Source organism: Periplaneta americana, chromosome 10, assembly GCF_040183065.1.
Source record: "Periplaneta americana isolate PAMFEO1 chromosome 10, P.americana_PAMFEO1_priV1, whole genome shotgun sequence".
Classification (NCBI taxonomy): Eukaryota; Metazoa; Arthropoda; class Insecta; order Blattodea; family Blattidae; genus Periplaneta; species Periplaneta americana.
In genome coordinates this window covers 52,891,576-52,904,338 of record NC_091126.1, presented here as the reverse complement: position 1 = coordinate 52,904,338, position 12,763 = coordinate 52,891,576, and the positions used below count along the sequence as shown (strand labels likewise).

The following is a 12,763-nucleotide window of genomic DNA, read 5'->3' as shown; positions in this document are numbered from 1 at the left end:
TATGTAATTGCATTTCAAAAACGGATTTTCGTGTATTTATATACTGAAGTGGACCTACTACTAAAACTATGTTATTTGTAGTTCAAATTTTTTGTTAATCATTTGTTCAGAATATGGACTCTGTAGCACAAAGTGTTAAGAAATGATGACTGTTGCTTGAATAAAGCTACAGTTCGGAAAAAAAAAATAGAAATTGTCTAATGTGTGACATACAATATGAGGTACCAAAAACAAGATTGGAGATACACTAATCAATAAGCAAGTGCTTAACCCTTTAACCTACATTGTTCTTATTGTGACTCCATCTTGGTTATATAGTGGAGCTTAAATTATCGCCGTCTTCGACTTTCATAGTCTCTACTAACCATCATTCGTTATTCAATAGCAAAGAATTGAATCATAGCTATTAGTGAAGTTCATTGACTGCAGTCAGAGTGCTGGTTTTATTTCTCACAAAATGACTACAAAAATGTTTACAGGTGTGAAAACAGTAAAAGAATTTAGAAGTGTTACTCCTTCAGAAGTTAAGTGAAATACTGTATTTTTAGTGATTCTGCTGCAGGTTAATGAGTTCTGGACATGACTCGTACATACAGCATTCCGCATACAATGACACTAGGCAACAAATTTTAGTTTTTTTCTGTATCAAACAAAAATATGTGATTAGGGTATAATCTATCCTGAATTGGAAAACAGCATCAGTTTTTTCATTTCTATGATATATCCGTTGGAATGTATAAGACTATTTTATTAATACTTTCTTAAACTTAAAATACCATGATATTGAAATGCTAGCATTTCTTTAACTGTCATTCTACCTAATATGGTTAATCTTAACCAAATCAAATTAATTTCAACATTTTAAGATATGCAAGCATTGCATGATAAAATAATTCGTAAGAGATTTATCTTTAATTAAAAGTGCTTCCTTGATGAGTTTCTTTTATACTGGGTGGCGCATGAAAATGTAGCCCGGGTTCACACAGAGTACATAAAAAATACTTTTATGCTATAAATAGAAATAAATACAGAAGAAAGTTATGCATTAACTTACCATCATAGATGATGTTGAAAGTGAAACCCTGCAATAACAATACACATGCGCAATTTTGATCATGTTTTCGGTACACCTGGCTTCATCTTGCACAATGCAGACAGAAAAGTTTGACTCAATTGACACAGAGAAATGTTGACAGAAGACTGTCGATTATTGTAGCTGTTCACTGAATATGGTAATAGCGCCATTGTTGCCTTACTGGCATTAAAGGTAATAGTGGTATTTTTTTGTTTATTTCCATGTCTAAAATTAAGTGTATCTTACTTAATTAGAACTGTACCCAATAATGACTTTTTGTTGGCATGTTTGAAATTACTACACCAAAATTAAGTAGGAAAGAGTAGTTTATTTTCTGACATACAAAAACTCTTCTGATGTTCTAAGCAGCAGGATGATAGTGTGACCTGAACAATCTTTGACGAAAAAATAAATTATAAAAATTTTGCTAAATTATTTGCTGTTCTTGGAACAATTAAAGTAATGAAAGCTCGTGATAGCATAATAGTGAAAATGAAACATACTATCGAAACAGGAAATTTCGTGTTCATTGAAATTTACAACATTCATGAAGCTTTTCTGTTGAAGGTCTATGAGGAATGTGGTGGTTATATCATGAATTTAATAATTTTTTGTTACATTAAAGCAATACAGTAGTCTTAACCGATATCATTTTATTGACACATAACTTAAACTAAAAATATTTATATGTTTTTACATTTTATTTTCAGAATAAATTATCGCTATAACATGTAGGCCTACATATTGTTGTCATGTCTATAATCATAGCAGTTTTGTGGAATGAATTAATGGCGATAGTTGAAGCTCCACTATGTGCTATTTCTTGTGCGACATAGGACTCTGAAAATTATAGTATCATGTGATTGGAGCTGGAGTATATAGTAGGTTAGTACACTGGCTGAAATAATTACTAGTAAACAAAAGAATTTAGTTCTTTGTTGGTAAGCCATTGTACCCATTTATGTACCAATTTAACTGTGGCTTATATTGTGTGTTGATACATGAAAACTTTGTGAAGATGATCGTCTGTTTCCTACAACATTTCACCTTTATGGGCTGAATCGTGCTTCTGAATGTATTTACTTCCAGACTTCATAACTAACCAAGATTTATATGAGATATAAAAAGCTAAATAATGAAATTCTTGTCACTTTGATATTTTTATATTTACTGCCATGAGACAGTGGTAATAGACACGGCTACAAACCCAGGAGTCCTAGTCTCGATTTCCATCCTTTGTGCCCTTTGTCTTATGTTCTGTATTGTCTCAGGTGGTATATTTGTGCCATGACTGTATTGCACATTGTATCTAGTGTTACTATATAGTTTCCACCTTAATGAGGTTGGAATAGTTCGAACAGACTTACCCTTGAGAATAAGTAATGCTTATTTGTTTAATGTGTGGATATATAATTGTTGAAAATGGATGGAAATAATGGTAGTGTTTTGTCAGATACAGACATAGCATCCGTCGTACTGACTTCACATCATGGGAGCTTCACCACGTGTGTCTGTCTAGTCCCTGAAGTTACAATTGCCAAAAAACTAAAGACCTAATTATGACAAGGATGAAATGTTTTAAGAGACATGATTTATTTTCTCAGATACAATAAAGAAATTTATTGTTGTGATATTCATAAGTTATATTATTTAAAATTCTACTTCGTCATACTCTGTGCCATCTGTTATTACCAAATATCCTCCTGCTCGCATTATTACATTGGATGCATGTAAATAATTGAACCGAACATGTGCACATTTAAATTTGTGATATTCTAGAACAATATTCTCATTATTCTTCATCAGAAGATAACAGAGTCATACAGCAGACTTTGAGTTAATCCATAAGCGAAATAAGTAGTACTGGCTTTTGTTATATTCCAAATAACTATTTTATTTTCATCACTGAATTATAGCAACCTGAATTAATTTAATATCTCAGTCACTTAAAGTAAATTAACTTGCTTATAACAAAATAAAAAGCTCAGGGTAAAAACTGGTCTCATGGGATCTGATTATCTGGTTGAGACTTTTCCGAGGTTTTTTAGAACTGTAAGGTGAATGTCAAGTAATTTCATGACGAATCATCATTATCATCCTGCCAAAATCTGTCATCAATTTCATTGAATTTAGGTAACCTCGCAGTTCACACAACAGTGTTAAGTAACCAATTTCATAAAAATAAAAATATCTCCAAGTTATTACAGTAGAATAGATATTCAAGAGATCAAAGGAACGAGATGCATTAAATTTGAACAGTTCAGTCTCACAGGAATATTGGACCTGCCTCTTTTATATAAGCACAGAATTAATTAAACAATCGTGGGTCCTGAATGAGTTTCAAAAGATTACTTTTAAATCTAATAAAATAACACGAGGCTAAAAAAGCGCGTTTCATTGTTGTAAACATGCCAGAAATTTAATAAAACCGTTAAACCTGTGTGAATTAGCTCACATATTGCTGAACCACTCCATTCTGCGCATCTGTTACTACAGAAGAGTACAGATAGCATAGCAGTTTATCCGAAATTATCTGCTGTTAATTGTATTATTGTAGTAAACAATTCTTACTACAGTTAATTGAACACAATGATAAACTCAGATTATAAATACTGTGATTATTTCCCTTGTTCTGCTGCCAATAGTTCTCGTGTGTCTGGTAGTGCAAGCCACACTCCCGAGAGTGCTGATCTATGTGCCTGGCAAATGAAGCAGACATAACCTGCAACATCAACACACACGTATTTCTGGAAGTGTTACCCATTTGCACGTATAAAATCGTGGTGCCTTTGTAAAATATTATGTTCTCGTGGCGAAATTTGAAATTTTTTAAATTTTTAATTTAACCTCTGCTTTGTATTCTGGATCCTAGTGGTCAGCTGTAGATGTCGGCCAAATGTCCCAAATTGTGGAATTAATAGTAGTCTCTCAAGTGTGGGAAATACTTCTGTAAACTTCGTAAATCCTGAAATTAAAATTTGTGTGGGTTGAATTGGGAAAGAATAGCAGCATTAATATAGCACTAGTAACTCGATCTTCAAGCAACATTCTCATTTTATTTATTGAAGCTATGACTGTATGAACAGTAATGCATCCTTCCATAAAAGACATCATGTCGACTTTCGTAATCAGTCATGTGTTCGTAAAATAGAGTCAGTATTTGTTGCCTGTATCTTTCAGGGGTAGATGTGTCACTGAAGATAATAGGTCTTATCACTCTTTGAGCACTTACAGCACGCCACACAGTAAAATCTAAAAAATTGGCTTCTTGCTTCTCTAGCCGACTTTGTTTATACATACTCCTTCCAATGCACTTGTTACACTAATGTATACTCTACTTAGAGTTTACCATTATTAAGTAAAAATAAACTCTTAAACAGTTTTCAGTCCAGTGACCTCTCAGTATGCAATACAAAAACACAAACACACACTTAAACGAAAGTGCAGTTTAATGAACTCTCAAAATTAATAATTACGTTATCACAACTAAACATTCAACATATTCTAATAGCTGCTCGTGCATAGGTCGGCATTCCCTGGAGTATGGTTCTGCCTGCCTGCCTGTTATTTGAGACATGTTAGCACAACATTAAGGGATTAATTACGCTATATTTGTTCATGCCTAATTTGCAGACTTCGCAACATTTGCGTTAGTTGAGGAATTTTGTTCTAGAAGTTAATTATTTTGTGAATATTTGTATTTGAATGAATTCGGTTTGTATTTGGACTGCATGAGGATTGTGGGTAGAAATCAAAACTGATATCAGTTTTATATTTTTTGTGACCGTCACGTTTTTCAAGTGTATCTTAAAATTTAGTAATAAACATGGAAAATAGCATAATTATAAAAATATTGTGTTTCAACAACTATCCTAGGTATATCTTAACTATGTTCTTTTGCATTTCATTAAAAGAAAACTTAATATGTTTAAATTTCAGTATTCGTATGTTATAATACATTATGTAGCCACGTAAATTCAAGAGAATTGAAACATTTCAAAAATATTTCTAAATTTTCAAAATATGGAATCGTAATGTTTATTTTTAAATTTAATTATACGATACTTATTTTTTGCTCTTTCTTTGGAATTAACGATTTTTATATGATGATATGCACCCTATCACATTGCTGAGAGTATAGAATGGAGACATTAAAATATTTGTGGTAATATATAGACACACACACAGGATGGGAGAGAACTAACTCTGTAGGTTTTCAGAGCGATTAGCTCATTTTGTATGTAACAAAACAGTGTAATACCATCTTGGTGGAAAGTTCATAGTTTTTTCAGAAAAAAAATTGTTTTTCCTTTTCCCAAATGTTTAATACCCTCTTATTCAGTAACTATTGCGAGTAAGATCGCCAATTTTGTCCATATGAATAGAAAATCTAATACAGAATCATTTATCCCTCTGATGTATTTGAATAACGTGAAAGGTTTTTGTATAAATTTCATTTAAGAACCACTAATTTGAAGCCAGTGAACAGTGCAATCAGATTGCAACATTGTAGCCAGAGACAGAGGTGCGAGGTAGTTCACGTATGGAGACAGACCTGATTTTGTTGACTATTTACATCTGTATTACATCTGTTACCAGCAATGTTACCAGCTGAAACTTCCAACTTAACTTTCTAATTAATCTTGCATTTAATCACAAAATGTAATATTGGTTTTCCATTTATTTAAGTGTACCCTATCATCCCTTTGAATCTGCAAAATTATTTCACTTCCACTCTGTATATTGAGGAGATATGAAGTTCAACATATATTTAAATTTACATTCCCTTCAACTGTACTGTAAGAAGTAACAATTACTGTTATATTGATAAGTGAATTACTAATAAGTGGGACAATGGAAAAGAGAAATGGATATACAAAAGCATTTTATTTAAGAATATAATATGCAAGATGTTTGCCAGTTAGAATATTGTGATACTCCTTTCCATCTGCATAAAATATTAAGTCGTAGATATACGTTTAATGAATGATTCTCAGGAAATTACAGTTTCTCTTCTTACAAACTATTGAAATTGTGTGAATATTTTTTTAAAGAAATGCAGAGAAAGAATTAAATACGTGAATAATAGAATAGTTTTATGCAAAAGTTATACTATTGACTTCATAATCTGCTTCACTTATAGTGCTTCAGAAGTAAATGTGAAAATTTGAAGTGCTAGATACAGTATATCAGGGTATTCAGAGCATTGTGTGATGAGTCAGAACACGACGGTATTGTGAAATGAACATTATTGTTCAGGTGATAATCAGAATTTATATTTTGAATATTAGAGTTATAGAAAATACGTAATGATCCTACTGCCACTTTTGTCCAAAGGAATTAAGACAATCGTTTAATTTCAATTTTTGGTTCCTTTTATTTTTTTATCTTTTTTAAAAATGTAGTGCTGCAAATATTTGGCTTCCTTTCATTAATTACAGTTAAAGTATTACTCCATATATACATCAGTTAAAATGCTAGTACAAGAGCATATATTATGATCTACATCATGTTTCGTTTGTTGGTGTTTTTTTAACTGTTAACGAATAATTAGGTTCTCAGGCCATAAAAAATATAAATTTTGTAGACTTTTTACTGACACATTAAACTTTTTTTTTGCATCGAATATTGATGTTTGAGATAGAGTATAGACGCAGATCCCTCAAATAAGAAACCAACAACACTTTTAAATTTCTGCTATTTATTTATAATATTTAATCCATTAAAATAACTTACAGAAGTTTGAACCTGTTGAATAACAATAAAGTAAATATATTTTAGTTTTGTTATCGCACGCTGCCAAGTGCAATGTATTCATAAAAAAATTAAGTTTTAATTTTGGATTTGGACCACATAACCTATTGGTAACACCACAAACTTATTAACTTAATATATGGAAATATACATGTTTAAATAAAAGTTGCAGGATTATTTTTCGAGTAGTTTGTTATAAAACTGTGTATTTTAGATGTGATAAAATATGATACAATATACAAAAATATACATAGAACAGTATTTTGTAGCAGTAGAGAGAAACAAGAAACGTGTTTGGAGGTTCAGTTTTACATATGAGCAATTCTGTAATTTCTTGTCACTCTTTATAATACATTACATCTTACTTATACTTTCAGTTCTGAATTTGTAGTAAATGTTCTATTAAGACATTGAATGCATTCAGTTCTTATGGCGTCATTGATTAAATGTACGTAATAATCACTTAATAAAAATAAAAAAGTTACAGTCACATAAATATTTTTTTAAAATACATATTCCTTTGTATTCTGTTGAGTATTGGTGAAGTATACCAACTTTATTGAAGTCTAATTCTTAAGTTACGGTGATATTAACGTAAAATAAATCAGGAATATGATCTGGAGTTCTCCCTGTTCAATAATGTATTTATTGTTGAAATGTTTATTTCCTTAATTCTGTCTAAATTATTTTATTAGTTTACTTGTATGAATTATGTAATGTCTACTTCATTCTGTTTAAGATGTCTTCTTTTCCTCCATTTAAGTTCTCAGCATGTACCATAAGTGATATAACAAATGCAAATGCTAACATAATTGAACTTCTTTCATGTAACTCCATTAGAAATTTGGAAGAACACATGGCATTGTCTTTAAAGTTGCAGGTTTGAAAAATAATATAATTTTATGTATTACTGTAGATAAAAATTATGGAACAAACAAATTGAATGTTTAATTATCATACATATTTTGTAATGAGATCTGTACTGCTGCATGAAGTTCAAATTAAGAGTTATTTTGTTCTTTCTACTGTTTCATTTTCAGTTTATATAATCATAGTGCTAGAGTAAATTTCTACATAGTAGCATGTGTAACAAGATTGTTACCCGGTATTAAATAATATTGTATGTAACTCTTCAAGGCAGGATCAAGTATAGAAGTAATTAATATTTCAAAATATAACACCACTATATTTTGAAAGTATAACATCAGTCATGACAAAATATTCATTAATAATTATTAGTTTGTAATAACTTACTCTTTGCTCAATTTTCAAAGAATTTGCATGGCCATATGTCAAGTGAATATATGGGTCATCAGCTCATTAGCAGTGACTGTCATGGGACACTGAATTAAAACATGAAGTATTTCTATGTAAAGATTATTAATTTCTTTGGTCCTACAGAATTATCTGTTATGGTTAATATTTGTTAATGACGGAGAAAATTTTGCTCCACCATTAACAAATGAAGTATTTTGGTATTGGCTTTATAAAAATAACATGTCATAATTAATAGTATCCCAGTCATTCTTCTTAAGTCTTTATGATTTAATTTATGATAGGTATTGAATCATTCCTACTTTTATGATGTTAAATTTTACATTACAGTATTTGACAAGTGACATAAAATTGGCAAAGTGTAATATTCTGGAAATTATAACAGTCATGTTGTTTGAAAGTACATCCTAATTTCGGACCCACAGATTTATTTTTCACATCTTAATGCATTTTGATATAATGTAATTAAATTTATTGTGAAACATTCATTGTTCTACTATGAAAATCTACTCAAGGCAAAATAAACAATGTTTTGTGAGATAGTATCATATCATTACATTTCTCCATTTCCCGGAAAATGCAATACCTGTTGCTGAGAACATTTTCAACTTAGATGACACTGGATTATCACCATAACATGGCCTAAGGAATAGTAATTGTATTCATACTTATTGTTGATACTATTCACATTAAGTGTTGTACGCGAATAAAAGTTGTACTGGAAACAAGGTTAAGCCTAGAAATTTTGTTTAGATAAATTTTTTTGGTGAATAGGAAGAAAGCATTTTCAATCTTCATAATTTTCCTTACATGTGTTTATAGAAGCTGTTGAAATGATGTTTCTTAGCATTTATACAGATTTCACTTGTTCCTAATGAATTGTGAGAAGTATGTTGCAAGTTATCTTCCATACTTTTCTGCAGTACACTAATGATTTCATTTCCAAGGCCTTTAGCGCTCCTCATAGACAAACATCATAAATATTCATATTTTGGGAAAAGGTAGGCATAGTCGTCTGCTGATGATTTGATCTTCAAATGCATTGGTGCCACATTATCCAAAATAGAACCTCTTTCTCTTTAGCATACAACTCTGTTTCATTTTCATTTCATTTATTACATTTCATAAATTTCGCATTGGCATTGAAGCTATAGGGGAACAAATTACAAAACTCCGTTGGTCTGCACATGCGTCAATCTTATAGAGTGACACAATATAGTATTCACCTCCTCTTTCTTAATTGTCAGCCAATAGTAGCGTGTACTGATAGCAGTGATGCATCAGATGACTTGTCAGTCAGTAGCGACAATGGTTCAGATTAATGGAGGAAAGCTCCAGACTCCGCCTCCAGCACAGCAGTAAGGTTTAGTAACCTCCTACAATGGAGTTTTGTCAGTCATAGGCCTATAGCTTTAAGTTGTGGAACAAGACAAGAGTTATACAAGTTTTTAGCGAGATAAAGTAACACATCTTGTCAGAATAGGAGAAATATAGTCCTGCAGTCTGAATTTGTCAACACATTTATGGTAGGACATTTTTGTTTTGGTAAATATCTAGAAAATAAATACATATTGTGCGATACTCTTTCTCACCATTATTGCACGACGTTCGAGAACTGAAGAAAAGAGACTGGTTGTTTAATTTGTATGTCACACATTGGAAACCATAGTCAGAGAAGAGAAAATAAACACCACTCACTTTTGCCTACTCTCGGTAACAGGTATTGCAGCTGCAGGGAAATGTGGGAATTTAATGACATATGATACTTTGTCTTTAGACACTCATTAGTACTATATTCATATTTTCCTTTAGAGTTTATAAAAATGTCTGAGACTAGACTTTGTAAAAAATTCAATATTGTGAATTAGCTATCAACATTTACGAACCAGTTACTGCACTGTATGAACAGTTACGCATGTTAATGTATAAATTTTTCAAAAGTGTTGTATTTTATTTTTCATGTCATAAATGATTTATAGAAATTAATTACCATGGATTTGTTATAAATGGCATGTTGCATAACTTCACAATAACAAGCAGGAAATATGGGTTATGGATTCCACTATAATTGTTAAAAAGAAAAAAACTTAAATAACCGCTGTAATAAAATTAAGATGTGTGAACAGGCATTAGTATAGATTATGTGAGTTAAGTGTGTGGCACAGCAGGAAAATTTTAAACTTATTTCATTCGCATGTTTTTAATATACATTTAAGGAGATAAAATTTGTCTGTTTTTTGAGCTTGGTATCACAAATTTGAGCTTGTTTCCTTCCTATAAAGCAGTCTTCAGTTCATTATCAAGAAGAATGGTAATGAGACATAGCAATTGACTATGGTTATAGATGAACGTAGTCAACTAATAGGAAAAAAAAGGTAGAAAATAAATGTATCACACTTTCCTCTCTGTCAATCATCCGTACTCTCCCCTATCTCTAAGTTCAAAATAAATGTGTTCACACATATATTGGTAAAACATTTTAAGATTAAACAGTGTTCCATAATTTAGGTCTGGGTTATATATCATATGAATGTTTTCATATTTAATTTATGTGTTACATGTAAACATAAGTATCTTTGAAGTGATTATATTTTAATGAATATTTATTTTGGAATTTTATGTAACATATATTGCCATATCATGATATAAGCAACGTTTTTTTGTACTATTTTGGAATTGCGAAAGTAAAATTTGTGAGGAAATGTTTTGTTAGTTCTTAATATTGAACTATGTATTAATGGTTGTTTCTTCAGTTTAAGCTATAATATTTTCATTGTACAATTGTCACAGAGAGCACATTGTAAATGTGTATTAAGGGGACTCATACAGTTGCGGTGCTGCAGATTGTAAACCTTTCACAAAATTTCAAATATCTCAGAGGTAATTCAGTGGATTTTTCTCATTTTTTGTACACAAATAAGTGGTATTTGGGCCTCTCATTTGGCATCAATAAAGTTATAATTATCACAACAGTTCATTATTTTGATTTACAAAATTTAAAGGAAATGATTTGCTGCTATTTTTCAAACTAAAAACATGATATCTCTTGAACTAATTGTCCAAATTGTTTCAAATTTCAGGTTATTTATAGCCATTTAAACTCTAGAGGATATGTACCACATTTGTAGAGATATAAGCCTAAATATATAAATTTTAAGTAAATAATGTAAAATAAAAATGACTTTTTTTCCTTATCACAAAATTAAAAAAATGTAGTTCAAAAACTTTGTAACATAGGAAGTTCACTGTGGTCCATCCTCTAACACTGCATTTCTGGAGTCAGAAACAAAAAAGAAATGTAGAATTTGACAATTGGTTGGGGAGATACTATGTTTTTTCTCTTATGTAGCAGCAAATTATTTTCTTTAAATTATGTAAATAAAAGTAATAAATTAATTTGATAATTATAAATTTGTTGATTCCAAATGAAAGGCCCAAATAGCACTTATTTTTTTACAAAAAATGAGGAAGATCCAATGATTAACTCTGAGATATTTAAAATTTTGTGAAAGGTTTACAATCTGCAGCACCGCTACTGTATGAGCCCCCTTAAGACATTTGCTTCCATATATTAAGGAGATACATTACAAGTGTTTTGATATGCTTGCCTTACTACATCGACTACTATAATGAAAAATATGCATTTTCAAAATTTACAATATTATTTTTATTTATTATTAGTTATGGGTTTTTAAATATCAAACTATCTTAATAATTATATATCTGTGGTGGTTTCATATTCTAGTTCTGTGCCATGGAATGTACACTGGTTCGGAACATCATGTGGAAAAAAAAAAATTGATATGAATTTTGGCTAGTGTATACGACTGGTGCCGACCCAATATCATGATTGGCATATGGGAAGCTATAATGAGTAGCATAATCTGATCCAACAATCCAGCTTCAATGGGGAAGAGGGATGAATATGCTGACCACATATTACCTCCATACTAGTTGGATGGTCATCTACTTTTACTGCATGTAAGTGGGCATGAGGCTAGCAGTCAGTTAATAGGCTATGGTTCTATTAGAACTGTTGCCCCACGGATTATTGTATGTATGCATAAAAGAAAGTTTATTGTAGGTCTGACATATGAGAATTGCCTTATAAATCAGTTTGAAATATGATTAACACATTCAAAGTGTCCGGCTCCTTAATAAAATAAATTCAATGTTCAAGACATCACTTACCCCTATAAAAGTCAACTCGAATAATGTGTTAAATGAGAGCACAGAGGTTATTTGTATCATGCGGTAATTACGAGAAAGAATCAAGTTGAAAACTTGTGATTTGTCTGTTAACATATTAACAAAGAGCAACACTTCATTTTATAGAATGAAATACTAAAATGTAATGTAATTTTTTCTTTGTAAAATGTCGAAAATATGCTGGCCCTGATTTATATTTGCGCAGTTTTATCACATTTAACAAAATGTATCTTGAACTTCTCTTCTCTCCCTTTTTTCCAGGGTTTTTCTTTTTTTAACACCAAAGTCTTTTAATTTATAGAAACGATATACAAAAATCAAGCCCTCAATTTCTTTATTGATTGACAAGGCTTCTCTTCGATAGTTTACAACAGGTAACCCTCTGTATTTTATTCTTCCTTCCCTGATGAAAAACAGAATCGAGGGATTAATTTACTAGAAAAAAAAATC

At 30.8% G+C, this 12,763-nt stretch overlaps 1 protein-coding gene across 1 annotated transcript in view; it reads left to right on the top strand.

Moving 5' to 3' along the window:
* LOC138707686 (congested-like trachea protein) overlaps positions 1-11,989 on the top strand; it is an 81,758-nt gene extending 69,769 nt beyond the window's left edge. Inside the window, exon 7 of the transcript XR_011334314.1 lies at positions 11,850-11,989. The gene's annotated coding sequence lies outside the window, so the exon portion shown is untranslated. The remainder of the gene's footprint in view (positions 1-11,849) is intronic.
* The last annotated feature ends 774 nt before the right edge of the window (positions 11,990-12,763 follow it).